The sequence below is a fragment of the Mus musculus genome, chromosome 8 (genome assembly GCF_000001635.26).
Source record: "Mus musculus strain C57BL/6J chromosome 8, GRCm38.p6 C57BL/6J".
NCBI lineage: Eukaryota > Metazoa > Chordata > Mammalia > Rodentia > Muridae > Mus > Mus musculus.
This window is the reverse complement of record NC_000074.6, coordinates 40,852,872-40,878,712: the sequence shown is the minus strand read 5'-3', so window position 1 is coordinate 40,878,712 and position 25,841 is coordinate 40,852,872. Positions and strand designations below refer to the sequence as shown.

The 25,841-nt window shown below is 43.2% G+C and overlaps 1 protein-coding gene and 2 pseudogenes across 3 annotated transcripts in view; 1 reads left to right on the top strand and 2 right to left on the bottom strand.

Annotated features, from left to right (window-relative positions):
* Slc7a2 (solute carrier family 7 (cationic amino acid transporter, y+ system), member 2) overlaps positions 1–16,372 on the bottom strand; it is a 59,730-nt gene extending 43,358 nt beyond the window's left edge. For 2 of the 3 annotated variants that reach the window (NM_001044740.2, NM_007514.3), the window contains exon 1: positions 16,156–16,346. The gene's annotated coding sequence lies outside the window, so the exon portion shown is untranslated. Of the gene's footprint in view, positions 1–15,662 lie in introns of all 3 variants that reach the window. The other variant, XM_006509253.4, reaches the window with a different exon arrangement.
* Positions 16,373–22,115: 5,743 nt separating this feature from the next.
* Gm8445 (predicted gene 8445) lies at positions 22,116–23,483 on the bottom strand (annotated as a pseudogene).
* On the top strand, positions 23,668–25,088 carry Gm5345 (predicted gene 5345; annotated as a pseudogene).

The window sequence follows — 25,841 nt, the reverse complement described above, 5'->3', positions numbered from 1 at the left end:
CTCGAGGTCTGTATGGCTGGCAAGCCTCTTCTGTTTGCTCTGCTCCAAATAACCAAGAAGCAATGGGAAAATGCCGAATTCTTCCTGTCCCCAGGCTCTTGGCTGCCAACCTAACACTTAGCCAATAAAAGGACATTTGGAGGTCATCAAGGTGTTACCAAAAATATATCTGAAAAGCTTTGGGATTTTAAAATTTCATCCGCATGAGATTTTAACCTTTCAGCGTTAAAATACACAAAGCCACCACTGGCTGAAGAAGGAGAATGCAGTATTTTGTCAGGCAAGCATTATAGAAAAATTAATCTTTAAAGATAAAGAAAAACTATCTAGATAAGCATCATGTTAGGAACACTGCTGAATATTGAAAGCCTATTTCTTGTGGCTGTAAAATCCTTCAATGATTTAAAATAAGGCTATTTGCAATAAAAAGCTGAAGATTTTTGCGCAATCGCATTGTACTTTCTAAAAGGCCGTACACAGTTCACAATTTACCTGTCACAATCTTAATCTAAGTTTTTGTTTCTCAAGTATCGAATATTCTGAAGTCTTCACATATTTCTGAATTCAAAACTGTTTGGGAGTAATGTGTCTTGACCCTTCGAGGTTTACCTTTTATATTTTTACTTTGTTTTCATTTTATTTCAGTTAACCTCTGATAATATTAAGAATGTCTCCTTTCTATTGTGCAAAGGTTTTTCTGTGGGTTTTATTCCATTCCCGAAAGTAAATCAGTGTAATTCAGTTAGAGTTGACATAATTTTCTTATTCCATGGAAGGAATGTGTTTGAAGTGATGGGGATCAGGATTATTTGAAGTTTTCACATAGAATCATCACTCTTACTTCTTAATAGCCATTGTGGGGTGTGAAGATCGCAGGAAGTTCTGAGTGGGTGAAGTCCTTAGTATGTGCTATTGACATGGGCATAGCCATGTTATAGATTCCATTAGCATCAGGCTCAAAGGTTGGCAAGGTCTTCCTCTGGAGACCAAGTGAGAGTGCTGGCAGTGTGTGCCAAAAATGTCTACCACAGCTTTCTTCCATGTGACGCTTGCCACCTGAAGACTGCTCCTCTACAGAAGCTGTTCTTACAGAGGTCAAACTAAACCAGTCTCCTCCACCCCGCTGTACACCACAAACCCTGCCTCCTTGTTTATCTGTAGGTAGAACCCCACCTTGTTCAGCTGTATGCAATAACACCGCCTCTCTTTTCAACCCTAACAAACACACAGAGCTTCCAGGGTACTGTGGTGTCTCCAGCTGAGAGCCCAGGCCACTCAATCCCAGACATTTCTGTCAGGGTCTATGAGTCTATCTTTTCTTCATTCCCTTGCTGCTCTAGTCTGGTCTATCCCTGGAGGACAAGGCAGTGTGTCAGGGCCCGATGACACATAGTATAAAGACCCTTACAATGTAAGCTACACAAAGGTAGGGACTTTGGGTATTGGCATGTAGCAGGAACTCAAAAATTTCCTGAGCAGATACCTTGCTCCAGCCCCATCTTCTTAAATCCTGATGAAGTAGTCCAATATAGAGTTACCAAGATAAGAGAGAGGGCTGGGTCTGAAGACCATGTCCTTACTTAAGGATCAATAAAAGAATGCAGCAGTTGGGTAACAACAAGCAGGAACATTGTGTTGCTACAGGATACGTGATTCTGGCAGGTATCAGCTAGGGCTGCTGCTGGACTCTACTGATGGTTCTTTTTGTGTCGAAAGAAAACAATGCTCAGCCCCTGGTTCCCTCTGCATACAGACAAAACGACAGTTAGGTTGCATAGCAAATGTTCTAGTCTAAAGTACACAGTGTACCAACTATACACCCATTCATCATCCCCACCCTTGTATTCAGTAAAACCCACAGGGACTAGAGAGTTTTGAAAAAACCAACAGCCATGCTCTCATTACTGATGACTCTGGAAAAGGGTCAAGGGTCATTACACCAGAGCATAACACTTAGATCAAGTAAATATTGATTTGGTAAACCTTTCTTAAGTTTAAAGGTTCAACTGACGCAACAACCCATCTAGCGTTAACTGTTTACCTGCAACTTGCCATTGCCTCCCCCTTCCCCCTCTCTCTCAGGGCTGCATGTAATTCAAAAGAGCAGGCACTGCTTTTACTCAGGGTTCTGCCAGGCTACCTACCTGCAAGGCAGAAAAACGTTTATCCAAAGATTAGAGAAGAATGTTCCACCCTTAACTCACTTGGTCCAGCCCATGTTGCATCCACCACTGGGATGTCATCTGAACACACTCTTGCTGCCTTTTTTGCTTGGTGTTTATTTTCTTTCAAGACAGTCTTGCTATGTATCCCAGGCTCTTGTGGAATGTGTAACTCACCTGCTTCAGTCTCTTGCCCTGGTTTATGAAGTGCTAGGGATCAGACCCAGATCTCTGTGCACGTCACACAAGTACCTTACCCAACTTGTCCATTTTATCTTGAGACAGGATTTCACTAAGTTGCCCAGGCTGACCCTGAATTCAATCCTCCTGTCCCAAGATCTCCATCTACTAGCCTTACAGGCCTGTATCATTATCATCAGGCTTAGCACCATGAGTCCTTTACAAGTGTTTATGAGCCATTGTTCCCAGCATGTAATGCGTGCTTTAGGACACAGAGTATTTTCTAAGTTGATTGGTCTCTGATTCATTCACCTTAGTTCCACAAACTCCTTACTGTTTTGCGTTACGGTTTCATTCACTTATATTCCTTTCTGGAGCCAAAGAATTGGGGTCAAATTAGCAGCAGACTCTGGGATAAAGGAAGCAAGCATCACAGATAAACAGTGGTGTTTCTGCTGCCAAGCAATCCGACAAGGGATGAACACATACACATGTGGCGAGAAGTGGGCATTACTGAATATTTAATGCTTATCTGCTACTTGTGCGTCGAAGCAACCCTCACTCTCTGATGTTCACTATTATCCAGACAAGCTATCCCGAGAATAAGCCTGTTCAATTTTGGAAAAACACCAACAAGATATTAAATCTGCGTGTATGAAAAAAAGTGAATAAAAGCTTTGGGTTTGTTTTTGTTTTTGTTTTTTTTCAGACATCAGAGTAACGTTGTAACTACAAAATCCCTTCCAAAAATTAGGATGAGACTGAGAGCCAAACAGTTGGCAAGCTGTTGGTGGGAATGGGAAACAGTGCCACCACTCTGGAAAACAGAGTCGTAAACTAAATGACTAAAAACAGAATCACCACCCGATGAACCCCTAATGTGAATGGCTGTATAAGAGGATGAATAAAAATGTGGGGTATTAATATCATGAGATAGTAAGTAATACTTAGCTATACAAAGGAAGCAGATTCTGGGAGCTCAGTGGATACAGTGCTACCTAACGTGTGAGGACCCAAGCTTGACCCCAAGAACCTGGGGAGGGAGAGACAGGTGGATCTTCAGGAAGTCCTGCCTTCACCTTCAGAGTTGGCTTCAGGCCAATCACAGACTCTCAAAAATAAAGTGGACAAGGCCAAGGAATGACAGCACGGCTTCTACATGAATGTGCATAAGCTTGCATGCACACACACCCACACACACATCACCACACAGAAAGGAAACAAATGCGGACACACAGTAAACCATGGACGACACTTTAGGACACTGTGCTAAATAAAAACAACCCAGGCACAAAAGGACAAACAATCCTCTTTTTACATACTCACAGAAACCGAAAGTAGGATGGTTGGTACCAGGCTCTTGTAGGCAGGGGTTGCTTATGGGTAGAGTTTCAGTGTTTCAGGAATCAAAAGCACGGAAAAGCTGCTGAGCAGCAATGTGGACGTACTTAACAGGACTGAACTGGATCCTTAGAAGAGCCTTAGACACAGAGTTTATGTTATGTGCATAAAAATGTGGTATCACAAAATTAAAATGGCGCACGCCTTTGATCCCAGCACTCGGGAGGCAGAGGCAGGTGGATTTCTGAGTTCAAGGCCAGCCTGGTCTACAGAGTGAGTTCAAGGACAGCCAGGGCTACACAGAGAAACTGTCTCAAAACAAAACAAAACAAAAAACAAAACAAATATGTCAGGTATAAACACACACACACACACACACACACACACACACTCACACACACACACACACACATTTTTAAAATTTACCTTTAAACCAGCAAGCCAAAGAATCTTAAATGAGGTCACTCGATATAAGGGCAGCAGATTATTTTGTGAAATTAACAGGTGCACATGTCACAACTTCCATGAGGGAGCTTGCAGAAAGGACACAGCCTTTCATGACCAGTATGAGTTCTCACTCTAAATTTGAACTTTCAAAGGTCTAAACTGAAAGTGAGCCTCTCCCCGCCCCTCCCTCACCCCACACTTCCAACCCCCTCCAACCCCTGCCATGGGGAGGTCTAGTGCTTTAGATCAGTAGGTCTTCATGAAGTATCTGCTGTTCTTGAAACTCCTGACCAAAAAGTAGGACCTGCTAGTGAATGCACGTGAATAATATACTTCAGAGACAGAGGAGACAAAACACAAAAGTAAGCCAGTGAACTCTTTCTACTCTGTAAATAACTGCAACAACAATAAACCCGGCAAAGAGGAGAAACGACTTCAATATGTGGTAATTGTTAGTCTAAGTCAGTGACTCTCAACCTTCCTAATGCTGAGACCCTCTAATACAGTGCCTCATGCTCTGGTGACTACCAACCATAAAATTATTTTCTTCTGTTGTCACTTCATAGCTATAATTTTGCTACTGTTACGAATCAAAATATAAATATCGGGTATGCCAGATATCTGATATGTGACCCCAGAGGGGACACGACCCACAGGTTGAGAACCCCTGCTCTAAGTGAATCCCTTTATTTACAGATATCCAACTGATATCCAAGAGAGAGCCAGGAAAATCCACCACTAACCCCTTTCTGAGGAATTGTCTCACACTTAACATGATGGCATAAACTGATGGAATTAAAACTTCCTAAAGGGTTGACTTTACCCTCCTCCCACGTTCAGCTTCTTGTGTGTGTGTGTGTGTGTGTGTGTGTGTGTATGTATATATATATATATATATATATATATATATATATGCTTTATTTTTTAATGTATATGAGTATACTGTAGCTGTCTTCAGACACACCAGAAGAGGGCACCAGATCCTATTACAGATGGTTGTGAGCCACCATGTGGTTGCTGGGAATTGAACTCAGGACCTCTGGGAGAGCAGTCACTGCTCTTAACTGCTGAGCCATCTCTCCAGCCCCTTGTTTTTATATTCTTAAAGGGCTGTCAGTGACCCTGGAGTTAGTATTTACGGTCAGGACTGAGGGAAAAGCAGTGGAGAGGAAACAGAGGGGGGAAGGATAAGTATGTCATTCTTATGCTACAACAGAGGGTGAGTTCAGAATCCTTACACAGCAGCAAGACCCCTAGAGCCTGTGCCACCTCCATGGTCATAGAAAATACAATCTTCAGGCCAGGGACAACAGAGTATTAGTTAGGGGGATACCCCAGAGAGGGTACACACAAGATCTAGCATTGACAGTTCAGAAGCTAGTGAGTAGTAGGCTTGGGTTTAGCTAGACTACTCATTTAATTTTGGTAGAGGAGGGGAAGATGAAGAGAACCACATGGGGTCTGGTATTAGCACTCCACAGATCATAAACTGCCCAGCTACACTCTGGGATCTCTCATGCAACAGTGGCATCAAACCCAATGTGGTCAGAAAGAACACGAGTAGACAGGGGAAATCCTCAGGGATAGTGAACAGGGACAAGCCACTCGCTCCCTCCCAGAACGAACTTAACCACCCTTCGGAAGTTCTAACTACCCCTGTCCCCAGGCACTGGAGGAAAGAGATGGAAACAAAAACAAAGACAAAAAAACCAACCAACCAAACAAAAAAATCAACCATGCAGTGGTGAGCATTGAAACATTAAGGGGAAAATGTTGACTTCTCCCAAAGACACAGCTACCCCCAACCATTCGTTACCTTTAAATATAAAAATGTTGTCATTTATAGTAGCAGTTTAGAAATATGATCTATTTTCCCAGTTACATCTGCACACAGAAGTGATGGCCAGATTGTGTTTGCAGAGTAAGAATGGCCAAGCAATGGAATAGATATTCTTCTAAGCCAGCAATCTCATAATTCAACAATGCTAGCAAGCAACGTCAAATATTTCATCTATAACGATGTGCAAGCTGCAGTCCGGTCTTTGTAAATGAAACTTCTTAAAATACTGTTCTACACATACCGTTTTATTGAAAACAAAGACAGAAATGAGTACAAATTTTTTGCATTCTGTTTTTCCTCCTTTACTTTATACTTAATTCAAAGATGAAGACTTTTGTACCAACTCTGGGGAAGAGCCTAAATTCTGATTCAAGCGAACTAGTGAGAGATGTAATCAGAGTTCCTTTAACCCTTCTGATTCCTGGACCTAACATACAATACATTAAAGTCATACATGATGAAATAAAGTCCCATTCTTAGATTAAAATTTTGTATTACTCTTATTACCAAAGATGACAGTTGGTGTTCACACTCCCTTCTAGGAGAGCGACTCTACTTCAGGATCATCATTTTTGTCAGAGGTTTGCTATGCAGCCCTAGCTGACCTTGGGTTAAAATCCTCTTGCCTCAGCCTCCTCAATGCTGGTATTAGAGGACCACCATGCCGCCATAGCCTGCACTTAGGGATATTTCTCATTCCACCCTCATGCCCCTACACCCTCTGCAGCTTTCAACATTGCACACTATGAAAGCTAAACACTATGAAAGGCTGGTCTGGTCATGCACAGAGGCGAAAAAGACAAAGTCCTTTGAAGTTGTGTTAAGAGATGGGGGAATTGAGGCAGGGTCTCCTACAGTCGCAGGCTGTTCTTGTTCTCCTGACTCTCCTGTCTCCACATACCAAGCATCAAAATTTTACAGGCACCCATCCTGTATTCACCATCACATCCAGTCTAAGAAATTTTAAATCTCTGCAAAAAGTAATTTAGTATACTTTCTGGTTAGCTCAGTGAGATAATTTACCGCATTTTGCAGTAGAGACGGCAGGTACCATACCTAGAGATAGAAACACAGAAGAGCATTCTGAAAAATTTACAAGGATGTTTTGAAGTGACAGTCCTGAGTTGTTTGCTCTTCATATCTCTGTTGTACTCTGTACCAGGAAAAATAAGACCCAAGCAATGCAAATGTGCTGCTCGTTATGCAGAACGCTCACAGGATCCACTTCAGCGAGGCCAACATGCACCATCAACAGAAATTTTATGCGGAGTCTGCTCTTTTTTCTGTTTGGGTCACTGAACTAAGTGCAAACCAGCTGTTACCTAGGACAATCCGAAAAACACAAAAAACTCACACAGCTTTTTTCTCTTATTCTGAGCAAATACAAAGCACTTACTTGTTCAAAAGTGCCATTTTTGGACGTTTAGCTCTTATTAACTTAGTGCCTTAGAACACTTAAAATGTTTTTATTTTCAGATTAAGCCTGTATCTTTCATTTCATTGTAAAGTATGCCATTTATTAAAACTGTTCACATACTCAAAATATTAGAACATGGTAGGTTCTGAAAAAAATCTTAAAATCGAAAAACTTTAAGTGGGAATTGTAATTTGAGGTTCACTTGCAAAATTCCGCATGAAGTGTGCATTCTAGCAATTTATGCTTTTCCTTCACTGAAACAAATCAATGCTTGCTTCCTCATCTAAATTCTTAACATTCTCCTCTGGATCCGGTGTGTCAATTTCCAACGTTCTATTTCTCAGATCCTTGATTTTGGAACTGTCAGGGCAGATGTCTAAAATGTCATTCTCAGGTGCTTGCAAGCTCCCTTCTAGATTTGTCTAGTGTTGTGTTTGAGACAGAAGTAAGTACCAGGAACTCGGCAACTGTCCGTGGGGAAGGACTGAAGAAATGAACCCTGGGACGCTTCTCACGATTTCAGACATTTCTCATAAGACAGTTAAAAGGTACTGGAGAGTTGGAATGCATAACCAGCTACCACCATCGTGTCTCACCCTGTTTTGTCTTATATGATAGAACAAGCTGAATTCCCAGGCAACCAAGCCTCACCCATGCATGAATCTTCTGAGAATATGATAGCTTTGTGCCACAGACTCTCTGGGTCCCTGGTCTGTGAAGAACGGGATTTCTTAGGCAGATAGGCAAAGAGGTCGGATGAAAATGACAGACAGATTACACGAGAGGCGTGTTGAATCTGAATGTAATTTACCAGTCGAGCATCAGACTTTTATAATACAGAATAAATTGCAGAACAAGGCACATTGAATTATTCCAGGTGCAAAAGGAGTGACTTCAAAAGGAACCAGATAAATGTATAGCACCAGAGATAAGCACAGATGCAAGGAGTGACTACAAAGGGAATTTGTAGGGACCAGATAAATGTTTACATTAGAGATTAGCACTTTCTGCCAGGCAAGAGTTTTACACTTAGAGTTAATTGCCTCAGGGTAGTTAACTCTTGACACGCCTCAAGAATAATGTAGTGTCACTGACCCCAAAATTCTCTAGGCCTCGTTAATTCTTATCAATATCTGAAGACTGTCTAATTTCAGTATAGTATACTAATTTGCTCTTGGCATGGAATGTAGTCTGTAATAAGAATTTCTATCTCAGTGAGAATTTTAGTCTCTATCTGTAAACTGCTGAGTAAAATGGCAAGTGCTTAATTGTTTACTGAATGGGTAAAGCTCCTTGCTGCTATCTGGAGTCTAAGAACACTGGGAAAAGGCTTTAGCTATGTTAGAATACAATCTTAAAAGGCATTTACTATAAGGTAAAGCTATATAGAGTGCACGTGGATCCATACACTAGACTAAAGTGGATTTGGAAAATTAATTTTATGGGTTAGGGAAATAGCCAAAGATCCGGGAGTAAGTTTCCTTGAAACTTTTTTCTCATGAGAAAGCTTTCAGACTTTCATCTGTTAAGCTGACTCCACCGGAGTCCCTGGCAGCTTTGGAGGTGAAATGTTCACTTTCGGGAGTTTAAAAGAGCACCAGCTTAGGAGGTGTTTACACAGATAGTACTACAAATTGTAACAACGCCCACCACTGTTCCTCAATGGCACGCAAAAGCACTCTGTGCTCTTTTCTTGATGAATAGCACACATACAAGACTCCTTCCCCCCTCCCCGACCCGCCCCCTACGTGAGCACGGGGCCACAAATGCAGTACATCAAACGGCCTTTTCTTTCTCTCTTCCACCCCCTTAACCAAATATTACAAATCCCAACCACACAAACTCTGCAAAAAAGATGGACTTCAGCAGAGAAATTGACTGTAAATAGCTCTTTAGGGTTCACAGCCTCTGGTTCAGCACATTACTAAATAAATGTAGCAAGTAATTGCTACAAACTAGTCATGTGCTCCGTAGACACAGGGGAAGCCTTGAAGTGGTATACTCCTTCCCTGATAGTAGCATTTAGTCAGGCTCCGAATCAACTTAAGTTTGGGAGCTGCCAGTGAGTTCTACATTTCATGTACAGCAAACCAGGAGGAAGAATCTCAATGCCATTTTAAAGACACCCCAATGTTACGTACTATTCTTACCCATTCCTGCTTGACCTGTTTATGGGTGTGGCTATAAATCCTCAAGTGAGATGATCTTTTGATAAAATTGAGTCAAATTCAATCCCTGGCCCATAGGCACACACTGAAATCTGTGAATCTGAGAATTTGGCAAAAAAAGACTATGACTTCGGAGATCCATGGGAACATTTTCACCATGGTACAAAGAGGCCAGTCATCTTTATGATACTATGAAGTCTCTCCCTGATAGCTTGTGTCGAGTTGAGTATAGTTTCCCCTGGAAAAAGCCTGTTACCAAAAACTCAGGCTACTCTATAGTTCTGTCTACTTTGATGATCACATCAATCACTGGGGATGGAAAAGCTTACCTTTCCACCAGTTGATCTCATAGTGAGTCCCCAACTGCTCTACTTACCTTGGAAATTGGACACCATCATAAACCAGCAAGGAGACAGAACCTCTGACCAAAAATTCCCCACGTAGACTCTGCAGACTTTCTCCAGGTACCTTCCTAAGGCATTGGTGTGGCTTCTGTATTGTGAGGTTCTTATCCCAATTTGTAGAAACTCTAGCTGTCTACTGGATGAAAGTAGGGTTCCTGAATGCCCAGAAATGTCAGGGAGGGCCAGTCTGCATATAGTGCATTCTTTTCTCTGGAGACATGAACTGGACAAGATGGATGGAGAAAAACACAACACAACATATCTGTCATGTCACAAGCCACTGCTGTGCACTGGAACCGCTGTGGTCACAAGCTTTTCTTTCTTCCACTGAATACATGCTCCTTCCGTGGTAAACCGGTCCACAGAGCAGGGAACACCACTACACAGAACAACCCGAAGGTTCACAATCAGGCTCTTCTTCGGGGAACTCATACCCAAGTTGTCCAAGTCGATACAAACTACCAAGATGATTTGTTCACTTGGTTTGCCTGTTTCTGCCTTCCCAGTTCTGGGAATGAAGATGGTTCACCATGCTCAGTCCTGATTTTTTTTTTTTTTCTAATGAGGACAACAGCTAGGGCAAATTACAAACATTCTGTGAAGTATTAGCCAGACACTACTATTTGCGCATGAACACACACACAAAACAGGTACTAATGCGCAATACATAAAGTAATTTCTGACTATGGAAAACTCTACACATAATATCTCAGGATACTCTTGGGATCAAAGTTGCAAAACCTATTCTCTTCTAAGGGAGTCCTGACTTAGAAAACTGCACTCAGTCATCTCACTGACTATACCATTATTAAACAGCACAGCATAGAGGTAAATTTGGCATGTTAAATGCTCCACTATGTTCATAGCAGCCTTATTTTAAATAGCCAGAAGCTGGAAAGAACCCAGATGGCCCTCAACAGAGGAATGGATACAAAAAATGTGGTACATTTACACAATGGAGTACTGCTCAGCTATTAGAAAGAATGAATTTATGAAATTCCTAGCCAAACGGATGGACCTGGAGGGCATCATCCTGAGTGAGGTAACACAATCACAAAGGAACTCACACAATATGTACTCACTGATAAGTGGATATTAGCCCAGAAACTTAGTATACCCGAGATATAACATACAATTTGCAAAACACATGAAACTGAAGAAGAACGAAGACCAAAGTGTGGACACTGTGCCCCTTCTTAGAATTGGAAACAATCACCCATGGAAGGAGTTACAGAGACAAAGTTTGGAGCTGAGACAAAAGGATGGACCGTCTAGAGACTGCCATATCCAGGGATCCATCCCATAATTAGCCTCCAAACGATGACACCATTGCATACACTAGCAAGCGTTTGATGAAAGGACTGTGATATAGCTGTCTCTTGTGAGACTAGTCTGGGACCTAGCAAACACAGAAGTGGATGCTCACAGTCAGCTATTGGATGGATCACAGGGCCCCCAATGGAGGAGCTAGAGAAAGTATCCAAGGAGCTAAAGAGATCTGCAAGCCTGTAGGTGGAACAACATTATGAACTAACCAGTACCCCGGAGCTCTTGTCTCTAGCTGCATATGTATCAAAAGATGGCCTAGTCGGCCATCACTGGAAAGAGAGGCCCATTGGACAGGCAAACTTTATATGCCCCAGTACAGGGGAATGCCAGGGCCAAAAAATGGGAGTGGGTGGGTAGGGGAGTGGGGGGGGGAGGGTATGGGGGACTTTTGGGATAGCATTCTAAATGTAATTGAGGAAAATACGTAATAATAAAAAATATTAAAAAAATTTTGGCATGTTAATTTCAGAAGCATATTAAGTTGCTTTCACCTGATGCAGACCTTCCGTAAACTGGACAGCAGAAATTATGGAAAGGGGAAAGAAACCCAAAGGGTAGATGCGCATGCTCTGATTAAGGAGGACGTTTTGGGTGATACCTAGTTGAGTTTTGTATTAAGCAGCCATTAATTCCACCAGAGATTCCTGTTGTCAGCATGCCAGGATGGCAACAGCAGCTGTCAGGGCCAATGCAAGAAACTCTCTCCCAATTAAGATCAAGGCATCAACCCCGGCACCATGTTTCTTCCCGCAAAAGGTAAAATAAGTAAGACGTGAGTGTTAAGGTTTATTAAATGAAGTTATAGAAGAAAACACCTGTTTTTAATCTATAACCGACCCAATCTTAAATACGAGCAGCTACTGCTGTCCTGAGCAAAGTGCTAGAACATTGTGACCATCTTGACTCTGGTATTCTCAGTATCCTCCGATAATACGACATCAAAGTCCCTATGCTGTGCCCACCAGGTAGACCCTGGGAGGAAGGGCACCTCCATGGCTTGAGAAGCACCATAGTAGACATGATGGGATTAAACACCAGAGTCTGAAAGCCGGCATGAGTTCAGGAAAGAAGAGCTGTGGGAACAACCAATAAGAACCAACATGGGCCTTCAACATTCTTTGTTATGTATTTATTGTTCACCAAATATTTTTTAAAATGAAATGAATTCCTGCAGGAAAGGTCCTGGGGCTGTTCTTTCCTTCTTGGTGTTGCTGGTTCCCTGATCAGGGTCAGTTCTGAAGAGAGGAGCCAGCACTCACTACTGCCCCAGCATGTGCAGGCATGCTCTTCATTTCTAAGCTCATTCCATGGGTTCTACCTTTATCTTTACTCTTTCACAGGCAGATGCTTTTTTTACACAGCCTCTAGCTTGAAGGTGCCGCCTTGGATAAAATAAAGCCCTTCATTAAGAAAACCCAAGGTTTCGAACAGCATGGCGCATCCACATCCACCCAGTAAAATTAAGAACCACAGCTCTCTGTAAGGACAGAGGTGCATACTGAAGGGTGCAATAAGAATGGAGAAGACACACAACCCACGCATTTAAAGCCAATCTCTCTCTTTCTCTCTCTCTCTCTCTCTCTCTCTCTCTCTCTCTCTCTCTCTCTCTCTCTCTCTCTCTCTCTCTCTCTCACTTTGTAGACCAGGCTAGTCTTGAACTCAGAAATTCGCTGGCCTCTGCCTCCTGAGTGCTGGGATTAAAGGCGTGCTCCACCACACCCGGCTAAAGCCAGTCTCTTAAACAAAGCCCACATTAACTCATATAGTTTTTTTTTTTAAGTTGATATTAAACCTTTACCAGTGAGAACACTGCCATAAGGGCAGGGGACGTCTTCAGAAAGTGACACCTAGCATCTAAAAGTGTCCATAGGCCTGTGAAAAATAGTACTGCCCCAAGAGATTAGCACAGAACAGTTAGGTTACAGAGTTAGACAAGAAGAATAAACAGATGAAGTTGGGACTGTCGTGACTAGCTATTGCCTGCTGGAAATGAGTCCTCATTGTATTTGGGTCTGAGAAAGCAGCGCCCACAGCCACGGCTACCACTTCTAAGACAAGAGCCAGAAAAGCACATAAAAAGATGTATGGGCATATTAACATAAATTTGTAGCTATCTATGAAACAAAGACACCCAGCTTACATGCTTTTGATAATGAAACAGTAGTTGTCATAGGACACAGTGCAGCCATAGCTTCCTGTGTGCACACAGCACTCAAGCCATCCGTTAAGATTCTGCATGGCTTTCATACAGTAAACAGCAACAAATGATTCTTAAAATCCATCAAGAAAGAGTTTCCTAAATGCAAAAATAAGTATAGAATCCCTCTATGATGTCAGTAATTAGTTTGGGGTCACCCAGTGTCTGGTGTACTGTAGGGACCCAGTAAGTTTTCAGGGAAGGCATGTAAACATTTAGAAGACAGGCAAAAACACGTTTTCTCAAGCTGTTGGAACCATTTTACAATGAAAACCCACTGAACATGTGTTAGGTCACATTAGGTGAGGGGACAGAACAAAAACATATTGAAATGGAAGACTGCAAAGGGAAACATCTTGTTGGTTTTTATTGCTGTTCAAGGTTTTATCTATATAGTTCTGAATATTTTTTATAAAGGCTCAGCATAAGTTACAGATTTAATTTTGCTAAGGCATTTAGGCAAACACAATGAGCACGAAGACACACAGCTCCCTTCGCTTTCTTCAGTCTTGTGTCGTTCCTTTGGCACAGAGTACCAAACATGAAAGCTTAGAAACACATTCAACTGAAAAATTTCCTTTTGTTCTAAATATTTGGCATCTAAGAAGTCATCTATTAAGAAACCAGACTTTGAAATTATATTCATACTATGACGAAAAGCAAAGAGCAGCATGAGACTGTTTCCAAAACTCTGTTCTGAAAGTTGGTCTCACACATGCACACACACACGCACACGCACACACACACACACACACACACACACACACACACACACAGAGAGAGAGAGAGAGAGAGAGAGAGAGAGAGAGAGAGAGAGAGAGCGCAAATAAATGCAACCGAACATAAACTCATTAACTAGGTTAGACATGAAAACATTTAGGGCAAAATATTCTGGAAAAGGAGAAGACATGGCCAGTTAGGAGGAGAGTCCTGGCTCAGAGAGTCAGAAGAAATACAGCTGACTTGAACTAGATGGCAGGAGAAGAGGATTGCTGGCATAGAGCCACCTAGAAGGGAGAAGAGGCAAGTGGTCTGCAAAGGTGCATAGCTTATAGTGGAGGAACACCAGCTTTAAAACTGCAGACACGTGTTCAAGTGAGCCAGAGACATGGAAACGCAGGATGAAAAACTCCACAAGTCCTCAGAGTTTTTAAATGTCCAAAGCTCCCAGACTGTCCTTCTAGCTGCCATTCCTCTTTCCTGACTCTTAACTCTAAACCCAGTGAGAAAACCTGGAGACCGGAATCAAAAGAGCTTGGCTGACAAGGTGAAGGTCAGGGTTCTGCAAACTGAATCTCTGCAGATACCAAGAAGCTCTAATCTGATCTTCAGTCAGGACACAGCCCCAAAGATTAAGATGCCTTAATGTAAATGACACTCACAGGGGGAAGACCATGAGGAGCAAAGGAGCAAACATGTAAGGTTGCCTCGGGATTCGCTCCTGGATGGTTGCCAAGCTGCAACATTTTAGTATAAGGAACGGGAAAATGTTCCTTTGAGAGGATGTATCATTTCTTTATTCTATTTTGGTGTGATTAGAAGAAAAGAAAGATCTAAGCGCACAAAAAGTATATATATAAATAAAATAGAACGTTCTCCAACAGTACAGCTCCTAGCCAGAGACAACAAAGTATTGCTCTTTACCAAGAATACAAATATTAATATGGAGGCAGAAAAGAAAAACACATTTCAAAAGCATGCCTCAGGCAAGAACGAAGTTTCAGGGCAGACACACTTAACTACACAGCCCAAGTCGTAGAGTCTGCTCCATTCTAGCGAAGAACGGACCCACATGGATCTAATACTGTAGTCCCAAGGAAGTCATTACCTAAATGGCGTTGAAGACAGTTTTTCATAGTTTAAAGTTTGTATTGGATTAACTCTACTTCTGGCATCTAGGCAGTTTTTAGTTTGAGAGTCATCTATGACTTTTATAGCACCTATTTCTTTGAAATAATTATAGGATTACCTTACACTGCACATATGGGACAACTGAAGGCGGTGCAGACTAGTCGAATCCACTATCTGAAACGAAGGTTTTAAGGTACTCAAGGCTGAAGACTTCGTGAAACGGTATTAAAAGGCACACAGAACAACTCAAGTGCTTAGTACTGCACTTATTTACTTTAAAACACCCATAGAGACTCCCCCAGGGGAGGTCATTTTACCTGACTTACCCAATCCACAGCAAGATGGGAAAAGGCTTCGTGGCGATCCAAGTCTTGTTCCAAATTTAAACCAAGAACCCCAAGGGAGTGAAAGACGACTTGGGGGACCACTCCTCCTGCAGGGTGTGGAGGCGGGCTACCCTTCCAGAGAGAGATACCCAGGGTCTCCCAGAACTCTAGTGACTAGGAACACTCGGGGAGTCCCAGTCCCTATGTCCAAGTTCTGCGACCCGCGTGGCCGTTGCGGGATCTGCACGCCTCGAGTGAGAGTCAGCCAGCGGCACCGGGGACCGACAAGAGGAGGAGGGTAGTAGCCCCGGGTGCAGGCCGGAGACCCAGGGTCCTGAGCGGCAGTCCCCGTCCCCAGTGCCCCCGACGCTCCGCTCAGCAGTCGCTGGAGCGAGGCCTCCGGGCAGCTGCAAGCAGCTGGACGCGGCCTGAACGCCCGCGCTCCACCGCTCGCTTCCCTTCGGGGGGCCCCCGCGCTCTACCCGCAACTTACTGGGGCAGTGCCCTGGCCGCGCGACGGGGACGGGAACAGGCACGGGCGAGCGAGAGGCTGCAGCGCTCTGCGGATTCCAAGCTCGCGAAGGTTGGACGAGCAGCAGCAGCAGCCTTTCCAGGTCCGCGCAGACAGAAGCTCCCGCCGCCGAGCTTGCAGAAGGCGGGCTGGGCACGTGGGCACCCCTCTGAGTAGAGGCGGAGGGGCGGGGCGGAGTGGGGCGGGGCAGCGAGGGGCGGGGGCCGTCCCGCCCCTCCCTCGTGCTCGCGACCCTCGCCTGGAGCGTTTGTCACGGCTCGGCGGGCGGGCGCGCAGAGACTCCAGGAAGGCGGTGTCTAACTCCAAGCTTCTGAAAGGTCAGGGTCAGGATCAGGGCGCGCGCGCACGTGGATTACACGCTTGCCCGCTGGGGTGGGTGGGCGTGGGTCGGAGACGCAGGGTTTGGCAGAGGGGAAATGCCCCTTTTCCTTGGCAGAACCCAATCTGGGGGTGGGGTGGGGGACATTTCTGAGGTTTCTTCTAAGCAGGATTCTTTTCCTCTTCTTCCCTCTCTCCCTCCCTCCCTCTTTCTCTCCCTCTCTCATTGAGAATTGGGAACATAAAAATAGTAGTATATGATCATAATAAACTAGAAGCCCAGATAGATGAGCTTTGTTAAAAAGTATCACGTTCTGTAATGAAATCAAAACTTGAAGATTCCAGACTCGTGAATAGGCAGGTCATAGTCATGGTTATTTGGAAGTGGGTTTTTAAAGAAACGGATACTTGGTATTTCATAGCCAGCAAAAACAGAAGTTACACAATCGAGGTTTTTCATTCTGTGCTATTTGCTTTAGAAGTCTCTGATAAGATTAAAGTCACAATGTGAAACTCTTGATTTTAACACAAAAATGAATCGGAGCCCTGGCACAGAATTGAATATCATTGTATGTTATTGTGGCTTGGTAGGAAGGGCTATCTTTTCTGGCTTCATATTGTGGTAAAAGGGCCTTTTATTCAATCCTACTAGTAAGACTAGCCAAGTGCTCATTCATGTGACGCAGTACCTAGGTTTAATGAGATCCTCTGATCGTTCTTCTTTAAAGTAGGACTTTCTAAGGAATTTTGCTGAATAACAAGGGGCTTGCTCCAGAAATGGCACATGTACACAATATCTGTTGCCATCTTCAGAGGTTGCGTATCCAGTGAAGTTGTCCATTGTTCTCCGGGATGAGTCCAGGTCTATAGAGCATAGCTACTGTGAGGGAACTGATAGAATACATGTAGTAATCAATTAAGACCATCAGCATTCACCTCTTACATTTTATCATGATTTCTCTATGCTAACTCCTTTTTTTTTTTGGTTCTTTTTTTTTTCTTTCCATTTTTTATTAGGTATTTAGCTCATTTACATTTCCAATGCTATACCAAAAGTCCCCCATACCCACCCACCCCCACTCCCCTACCCGCCCACTCCCCCTTTTTGGCCCTGGCGTTCCCCTGTTCTGGGGCATATAAAGTTTGTGTGTCCAATGGGCCTCTCTTTCCAGTGATGGCCGACTAGGCCATCTTTTGATACATATGCAGCAAGAGTCAAGAGCTCCGGGGTACTGGTTAGTTCATAATGTTGATCCACCTATAGGGTTGCAGATCCCTTTAGCTCCTTGGGTACTTTCTCTACCTCCTCCATTGGGAGCCCTGTGATCCATCCATTAGCTGACTGTGGGCATCCACTTCTGTGTTTGCTAGGCCCCGGCATAGTCTCACAAGAGACAGCTACATCTGGGTCCTTTCGATAAAATCTTGCTAGTGTATGCAATGGTGTCAGCGTTTGGATGCTGATTATGGGGTGGATCCCTGGATAAGGCAGTCTCTACATGGTCCATCCTTTCATCTCAGCTCCAAACTTTGTCTCTGTAACTCCTTCCAAGGGTGTTTTGTTCCCACTTCTAAGGAGGGGCATAGTGTCCACACTTCAGTCTTCATTTTTCTTGAGATTCATGTGTTTAGGAAATTGTATCTTATATCTTGGGTATCCTAGGTTTTGGGCTAATATCCACTTATCAGTGAGTACATATTGTGTGAGTTCCTTTGTGAATGTGTTACCTCACTCAGGATGATGCCCTCCAGGTCCATCCATTTGGCTAGGAATTTCATAAATTCATTCTTTTTAATAGCTGAGTAGTACTCCATTGTGTAGATGTACCACATTTTCTGTATCCATTCCTCTGTTGAGGGGCATCTGGGTTCTTTCCAGCTTCTGGCTATTATAAATAAGGCTGCTATGCTAACTCCTTAATGACATCTAGTGAATTGATTCACTTGGACACTAACACCAAATGTCCCCTCAAACTTACTTCTGAAGCCTCAAGATGTTTCACTGATTTTGTATTATATAAAACTTCATCTGGATTTTTTTTTAAATTAGAGGTTTTTGTGGCTATTCTTCTGCAATGGAAGATCATGCTGAGTTATTCTAACCTCAGAACATGGTTGATTTTTTTGATTCAAGGTGGGTTGGAATCACAGCAAGGCCACTGCTGCCTTCAAACAGAACTGGAAAAGTTGGTCCTAACAAGCCCTGGATGCTATCTATCTTCGGGTCTTACAACATTACTATAGAGAATTCCACTCTGACATGAAGACTCAGACCTGAGGAGTTTAACCCTTAGTATCCCATGCTTCCTTACTCAGATGGTCCCAGGGAAGAAACAACCAACTCACACTGGATAACTTACTTCTCGGTAACATAATAAGTCTTTGCCTGTCCATCCAGATATGAGCACTACACAGGTGTTCCAGCAGATAAAACTCAAACAACCAAGTTGCCAGAGACCCTCCTCCCATGAATGTAGTCCCTTACAGAGCTTCTGAGCAGACACTGTCTCTCTATTGTCTTGCCTGTTGCACTGTTCTTAGTTTTAAAGTTGGGCCTCAGGTAATCTAGACCGGATAGAACTCATTACGTAGCCAATCATGCCCTTAACCCCAAGTGTGGAATAATAGGACCATGTTACCACAAATTCTTTAGACTGTCTTTGAGTCACTAGTGTATCACCTCCATATCTAGTAATGGATATTTCTATTTTAAAACTTAAGACATCATTTATCTATATCTTTATTTAAGTTCATTATGATGTTCAAATGTATATTTAAACAGTGATTATATTGCAGTACAATGAGTTGGTATGAAGTGATTTATTATCTAGAAACTGCCAATGTTGTCAGAATACCAATGATTGAGTCAATGTGATTTTGATATTTCCTGAAACGTGAATATACTGTGTTTATATGGCACTAATCAGAGTCATTTTCTCTGAGACAAAAAATAGACAAATTGTTTACAACAAATTTCTAGCACAATGGCTAGGAAGTTCGACACAGTGATTTTTAATGTCCTATATAGACTGACATATTTCCTGTTTGAAATTATTAATTAACCTTGAGTTTGCATATCTTTGGTTATTTCTCAATTTGCAAAAGATGTGTGAATGTAGAAAGAATGGGATCCACAGATCTAGCATTAGACTCTAATAGGGAGTATGACTGATACAAGAAAACAGAACAAGAGTTTTTAGAAAAACTTTGAAAAGAAGTTAAACTTTACATCTGTAAAACTATCCTACCCCCATTAGGAATGAAAGAGTCCAATTTATTTTTATTTATCTATTTTTAATAACTCAGGTTGTCATTTTCTAGATTTCACAAACATTTATGCACATTTGAGCTCCTAAGTGTTGATGAAATGACAGGGAAATTCAAGGGACTTTCGTCAATGAATAAATTCCACTCCCTGTTCTACCATTCTTGCCAAATACAACCTGAAGGAAATTTTGTCTCCACAAATGAGGGATTCACTTTAAGACTGAATGAGCTGATTTTTTTTTTCTAACAAGGTCCAATTTCTGGTTTTATCATCTTCAAGCTGGTTCAGGACCACAAATTTAAGATATACAGTTTTGTACACTGATTAGATGTTGGATAATAATGCGGGGATGAGATAAATAAGACTTGACCAAACACTAGACTAGAGGCCTGGCCAGTACAGTTTACCGGGGTTTTCAAACCACTGTTGCTCTTCATTAGTCTTAAAAATGTATAAAACTTTAAAGTCAACTTTTCACTGAACCCAGTTCACTTTTACTATCCCTGAAGACAAGCTGTGAAATACGGAGTATGGAGAGAAGTGAAATTGTTGAAAAAAATTTTCATCAAGTCTTAAGGACATGTTTAAAATTAATCTTTTTTTTTTTTTTTTGACTGAGGCCATGTAATGGTTTTGCAATAGCTTTGAGTCCCGTGGTGTTTTCCCTACAAATTTTCCCGTGTTCTGTCACTTGGCTTCTTGCTGGGGTTTCTTTACATTGGCCATTAATCAAGAATTGCCCGGGGCTCCACCCAACCTCGTGCTGGTCTCCGTTTCTTTCGGCCAGAATTCATGCTGAGTCCGTATCTGCTGGAAAACGTCAGTCTCCTCAATCCAAAATAACTTCCAAAATTTACCACCGAGTTTTAAGGACTTGGAGCTAAGCTTTAGAAGAGAGCTTACCCGATGTATGTCTTCTCTTCCTCCTCAGCACTGATCCAGGGCTCCATTTTCTCCAAGGTCTCCCCCTAGCCACACCCAATAGACCCCCCTGAGCTCCCAAACACATCCTCCCCCCCCCCATTTGCTGTTCCACTGCGTTTTGAAATATGTCTATACTTTCCTTGGTTTCTGTGATCTCATACAAGCCTGATAACTTCGTTTTTTAATTGGATATTTCTTTATTTACATTTCAAATGTTTTCCCCTTTCCTGATTCCAACCCCCCAACCCCTTACCCCATCTCCTTTCCTCCTGCTTTTATGAGGGTCTACCTCCACCATCCACCTACTCCTGCCTCCCTGTCCTGGCATTCCTCTACACTGGGGCATCGAGCCTTCACTGGACCAAGGGCCTTTTTTCTCATTGATACCCAACAAGGCCATCCTCTGCTACATATATGGCTGGAGCCATGGGTCCCTCCATGTGTACTTGGTTGGTGGTTTAGACTCTGGGGGTCTGGTTGGTTGATATTATTGTTCTTCCTGTGGGGTTGCAAACCCCTTCAGCTCCTTCAGTCCTTTCTCTAACTCCTCCATTGCAGACCCCATGACCAGTTCAAAGGTTGGCTGAGAGCATCCGCCTCTGAGAGTGTCTGCCTCTGTTTTTGTCAGGCTCTTGCAGAGCCTCTCAGTAGCCTGATAACTTTTTGTTCTGTGTGTTAGCTTCGCTCTTTCAGACATTACATTCTTTGTGTTTTTTGGTTTTGTTTTTCAGGAGAAAGAGTATTTACTAAAAAGATTTTTTTAATCAATTTAATTAATTTAGCAGAAATAACAGATCACCAGATACATAAATCTCAAAGTAGAACACAGAAAACCAGAATATGACAGGGTAGCAGCATGCTTTTTAAAGAACAATGTAATTCTTTTTTTTTATTGTTATACACAATACAAATATTTTAATTTTCAAAGCATCATCTCAGATCAAGCAGTATCTACTGATTAATAAAAAATGCTATTACCATTTAGAAACAGTATTCTTTTTAAAAAGTTTATTTTTAAAAATTGTGTGTGTGTGCATGTGTGTTGGGTGGGGGAATGTAATAGTATTGGAGAGCAAGTGTGTAAAGAAGCCGTGGGGTCAGATCCCCCGAGTTAAAGGTTACTTATTGTGAGGCAGCCTAAGCAGATGCTGGGAACCAAACTCAGGTCATCTGCAAGAGAGGCATGCTGGTTCTTGAACAGCAGACACATTGCCTCAGTTACATAATTACATATTTACCCAACCATGACTACACAGAGGATGAGATATAATTTAGCAGTGTCATGCCAATTTTACTAACTATAAAGATTCCCTCCCTAGCAAGTAGAGTCTCAATACACAGTTCAGGGTGGCCTTGAGCTTAGGAGATCCTGCTGCCTCAGGTCTGGAGTGCTAAGGTTACAGGGACATGTCACTATGTAGAGCTAGAAAATATTAGTAGTATCCATGTACAATGTGCCAACTCATAAGCATTGAGTACCATTCATTAGTAAACCGAATTGTTTTCTCTTATGTAAAATCATTTTTGCTTGATTTTTTTTCTTTAAATCCAAACTAGGAATATGTAGCTTTTCTCATAAAAATTAAATTGCTTTTTTTTTTTTTTTTTTTACAAATTGCATTCTCTGGTTTTCTTATCAGCCTGCTTTAAGGATATCCACGTGTTCAATATGCTTGCTCGAAGTTTGGCCCACACCAAATGGTTGTTTAACCCCAAATATCTGAGCAGCAAACTGAGCTGATCCTTCTGGAGAAAGTATAGTTGAACAGCCAGCCAAGACCACTGGGAAGTCGAAGAGATGACCACACATCCTGAGCGCCCCAGTCTGGTGTGATTGGGGGACAGCTGATAACCAGATATACAGTATTACCAGACATCACTGGGCCTAGACCGTTGCTTCTGCCCGCCATTGTGACAAATACAGTAGCTATGCCATCCGCTTCATATTCTGCTTTAATCCTCAAAGCCTCATCTGGTCCTTTATGTGTGGATGTTACTCTAAGTTCACATGGAATCCCCAAATTTCCACAAGCCTTCTTAATTTTTTTTCACAGTGACCAAGGTCAGAGGTGGAGCCCATCAGCACTACCACCCTGCACTGAGTGACTGACTTGAGAAGCAACTCCACTCGATCTGCAACCCACTCAGAGTCTTTCTTTACCATCTGGAGTCCTTCCGGAGTTACTTCTTTGAGATCATGGTAAGACTGTTTGTCTTTCTGCTGGCTCCGATCTCCCGATGGCCATAGTCTCCAGGAACCATTATCAATGGCATCAGCAAGGACAATCTCTTTGGTGGTTACATCAATGCCAAGTTCAATCTTCATATCAACCAGCATACAGTCCTGGGGCAGCCAGGATTTCTCCAGAATTTCAAAAATAGCTTGTGTGGCATGACTCATGATGTCCACTTCAGTCTGCCCTATAACAAGGCCAACAAAGCACAATTCTGCAGCGATGAGCTGCTCCTCAGGCCACTGTGCATCATTACTGGCATCATCCTTGAAGAACGTCTCCACTTTTGGTAGATAAAACTTACACGCCTCCTTTACCCCAGGGTTCCTTTTGAGAAAAGATCCAGTTGCTAGTCTTTGCCATACCTATTCAATGGAATCATTTCACATCGGGGTGCAATGAAAGCAGTCTCCCCAAATTTCTTGGTGAAAGCAGTTTTTATACCAGCTTCCTGTCACAACTGAAATATGCAGCTGGTGATCTTATTGGCGACGGCAGCTTGGCCTTCCAGGTGGTTCTTTCTAGCTTCATTCCCTGCTGCAATCATTAGAAGTATAAGTGATATTCCTGATCTTCCTTCCTCAAGAGATCGCAGGGCTGGGTTTGGTGTGCCATCATCCTTGGGTGGTTTGAGGTTTGATTTCTTAGAAAGATGGAAAGAAGGCTGAGTCGTTGTCTCTCTGCTGCTCCCTGTTCCAGAGACAGCCGCATCTTCTTGTGCAGTGCCAGCCTTGTCCTGTAGACAAGATGGTGAAGATCGGTGTGAATGGATTTGGCTGAACTGGATGCCTGGTTACCAGGGTTACCTGGTTGCCTTCTGCTCTGAACTTGGCAAAATGGAGATTGTTGCCATCAACGACCCCTTCATTGACCTCAACTACATGGTCTACATGTTCCAGGATGACTCCACTCATGGCAAATTCAACGGCACAGTCAAGGCTGAGAAAGGGAAGCTTGTCATCAATGGGAAGCCCATCACCATCTTCCAGGAGCAAGATCCCAATAACATCAAATGGGGTGATGCTGGTGCTGAGTATATTTGGAGTCTACTGGTGTCTTCACCATCATGGAGAAGGCCAGGGCCCACCTGAAGGGTGGAGCCAAAAGGGTCATCATCTCCACCCCTTCTGCCGATGCCCCCATGTTTGTGATGGGTGTGAACCAGGAGAAATATGACAACTCACTCAAGATTGTTAGCATGCATCCTGCATCACCAACTGCTTAGCTTCCCTGGCCAAGGTCATCCATGACAACTTTGGCATTGTGGAAGGGTTCGTGACCATGGTCCATGCCATCACTGCCACTCAGAAGAAGACTGTGAATGGCCCCCCTGGAAAGCTGTGTCAAGATGACCGTGGGGCTGCCCAGAACATCATCCCTGCATTCACTGGTGCTGCCAAAGCTGTGGGCAAGGTCATCCCAGAGCTGAACGGGAAGCTCACTGGCATGGCCTCCCTTGTTCCTACTCCCAATGTATCCATTGTGGATCTGACATAACGCCTGGAGAAACCTGCCAAGTATGATGACATCAAGAAGGTGGTGAAGACGGGCAGTGGTGGCACACGCCTTTAATCCCAGTACTTGGGAGGCAGAGGCAGGCAGATTTCTGAGTTCGAGGCTAGCCTGGTCTACAGCGTGAGTTCCAGGACAGCCAGGGCTACACAGAGAAACCCTGTCTCAAAACAAAAACAAAAAAACAAAAACAAAAACAAAAAAGAGAAGGTGGTGAAGCAGGCATCTGAGGACCCACTGAAGAGCATCCTGGGCTACACTGAGGACCAGGTTGTCTCCTATGAGTTCAACAGCAACTCCCACTATTCCACCTTTGATGCTGGGGCTGGCATTACTCTAAGTGACAACATTGTAAAGCTCATTTCCTGGTATGACAATGAATATGGCTACAGTAATAGGGTGGTGGACCTCATGGCCTACATGGCCTCCAAGGAGTAAGAAACCCTAGACCATTCACCCCAGCAAGGACACTGAGAGCAAGAGAGAGGCCCTCAGTTGCTGAGGAGTCCCTGTCTCAACTTAGCCCCCAACACTGAGCATCTCGCTCACAATTTCCACCCCAGGCCCCCATAATAACAGGAGGGGCCTAAGGAGCCCTCCCTACTCTCTTGAATACCATCAACAAAATTTGCTACACCTCCCCCCAAAAAACAAAAACCAAAACAAAAAAGAAAGCTGAGATGTTATTACAGCAATATAAATAATCTTAGAATGAAAAACTGGAACCAGTCCTCACCCACTGTGACTCAGAATATGTTTGTCCAGTGCTATACTTGGGTGGTGTCTAGAGGGACGGAAGCATCTCAGAGTAAAGAAACCCCCAAACAAGGTCCTGTCATGACCTAGGACTTTCAGGCCTATCTCCTGTCTTCCCCAAGATACCTGGGCCAAAGCCCAGGGACTGCACCCTCAAAACAAGTCTGGTCCTCCACAAAATTCTATGGGCCTCCTTCAGCATGTATCTAAAATCTGACCTCCTTCCTGTTTTACTCCTACCACCATCCTGGGCAGCAGTCATCTCTCATTTGCTTACACGCATTAACGTCTCTCTGTGTGTCCTTGGACGTCTCTGTGTTCATTCATCAGATACAAGATCAGTTTTCAACTCATATCAGGCTATAGTGCTTCTCTGAAGTGGCTCCCTTTCGCCGGGAGTGAAAGTTCTGCCTGTGAACATGCCAGGAGGCTCTACTTATGGATTTTATGCCTATGCTGCTGCCTGCAGTGTCGTCCTTCTAGAATACTGGGCCACATGACTCATTTGTACATTTTTCTTTTAATCTTATTTCATCTGTATCATTTTATCAAATTTCCTTTTCTCAGATGCTCCCCCACACCAGCATGTTTTCAGTATCTAAGTTTCCAACAGAGTCTCCTATTTCTTTAGACAA